Source organism: Egretta garzetta, unplaced genomic scaffold (genome assembly GCF_000687185.1).
Source record: "Egretta garzetta isolate BGI_Z169 unplaced genomic scaffold, ASM68718v1 scaffold612, whole genome shotgun sequence".
Lineage (NCBI taxonomy): Eukaryota > Metazoa > Chordata > Aves > Pelecaniformes > Ardeidae > Egretta > Egretta garzetta.
In genome coordinates, this window is record NW_009259030.1 from 947,144 (window position 1) to 949,399 (window position 2,256).

The following is a 2,256-nucleotide window of genomic DNA, read 5'->3' on the forward strand; positions in this document are numbered from 1 at the left end:
TGGCTTAATATGGAGGATTTGAATGACTGGTTCATGTCAAACAGTGAGCCTACGGCACGGGAGGCTACCAGAGTCCCAGTTCAATGCCTACACCAGAGCGCTCCTTCACTCTGCGGAGACCCTAAATTCCATAGCCGTGGTAGTAAAGTGGCAACTGGTGGCAACTTTTTAAACTTCTTCATTCTTTAGGTTGTTTTTTAAAATCTTGATTGTCAAAAAAAAGTCAAAACATGCAATATTTATTTTGGAATCAAATGACCTTTTGTGCTTTTCAGTTTTCTTAAAGCTGGCTCTTACTAACAGATTATGTACTGGCACACAAAGGGATGGTTAGCCCCGGTCCTGTGCTGAGACACTGAAAACCAAACTCAACATGGGCAAACCACCTTACCCTGTTGTTTCTTCAGCATTGTGCTGCCCACTGTGGCTGCCCAGTAGGGTATTTCTGCACAAAGAATAAGAGCTTTCTGTACCCAGGCTCCTGGGTCTGAGCAAGCCATTCACACTCCTGGCATTTCAGTCCATATGGATGTGTTTCTGAAAAGAACACTGGATGAATTCACATCTTGGGGCACCACAAAGTCCTTAATGTAAGGACCTTTGTCTCACTTTTTAAGTAGAAGTAATGGCATAAAGGGCAGAAAATGTGAAGATACTGCTTCAGATATCAGATGGCATCGGATCTGTCAGTCTAGAGACTACTGACAAATACAGATTGCACCCAGATCAATTTACTTGCAGTTTTCCCTAAATCAAAATTGTAAGTTGTTACCAAATGGCAAGAATACCCTCCTTTGGACAATATGCATAAATTGAGGCCTAGTTACTTAAAATAAAAATCCTTGAGCCTATATTTGAAAACATGGTATAGGCCATATCCATATATATGTATACATGGATAAATACTAAACTGTAATCACACTGATGGCATCAATCTGTGTGAATACAGAGAAAAGGACAACCCTTTAACTCAGACTAAGTAATGAAGAGATGAGACTAAGAAATAATGTAATAATTAATCGGCAACATCATGTAAATGTGTAAATACTGCACGGCGCTGCCGGAGAACAACGCCATTGAACTTCATAATGGGAGAAACTTCTTCGGCAAGTTCACTCAAGTTCCTTCCTATGCGACAGGCACGCGCTACACCATCTGAGAACAAATGTCTCAAAGGGGGTCGTTTCCTCTCCAAAATATACTTTGCTTACAAATGAAAATAGATCAGCCTGTTTTGCAGCCAGGGTTGCACTCATTGCCAATTGTAGACTGTTGTTTCATTTGGGATATTTAAATATATATTCACTTATCCAGTAAAATGTGAGCTGTAATTTTCAGGTTTTCTAGTCAAACATAACTATTCTGAGTTTCTTTGCATTGTTTTAGAAATAATTAAGGGGATCCAAAGTAATTATCATTCAAATCGAAACCTTTTTTTTTGATGAAATGATCAATCTTGGAAAGTGAATCTGCAAATGGTACTGCATGCACACGCAACGCGTCCCTGTCAAAGGCCATTGCTGCCATCTGCTGAGGAAGAGAGAAAACGGGACATAAACGGCCAAGCGTCAAAAAATCCTTTCCCGCTGGCCATTTCAGGGAGAAATCCCTGCAGAGGGGATGCCAGCACGCCCGGCTCCCCCCGATCCACAGGGTGAAAAGCCTAAATCCACAATTTTTTTTCTTCGACTCCTCCTGAAACAAAACAGAGAGAAAACCAATGGAGCCCAGCTTGTTACGGTCTTTATGCGCTCAGGTTCAGTGTACTCAGTTGAGGGAACGATGCAAGCACCTTCCAGGGTGATGCTTTGATTTCATGGCCGAGGGCAATGCCCGCCCTGCTGATGCGTGGAAGCACTACGTGCCATATGACCCCCATATACCATATGACCCCCATATACCATATGATCGCCATATACCATATGACCCCCATATACCATATGATCGCCATATACCATATGATCCCCATGTACCATATGACCCCCATATACCATATGATCCCCACACCCCACGTGATCCCCCCATAACCACATGATCACACACTACTCCATCACCGCGTAGGTCAGTGGTTAACGTGTGGGAATCGTGTTGGCAGATCCCGACCTAAGGATGTTCCTTCAAAGCAGCCCGTGTTTCTCGGCAGCCGAGAACTAAACCCCTGCCCCCAACCCTGCTTCAGCGCAGCGGGGACGTCTCCGAGGGGCGCCCCCAGGCCTGCAAACGCCAGGCCGGTCGCTCCCGCCCTCACAGGCCTCT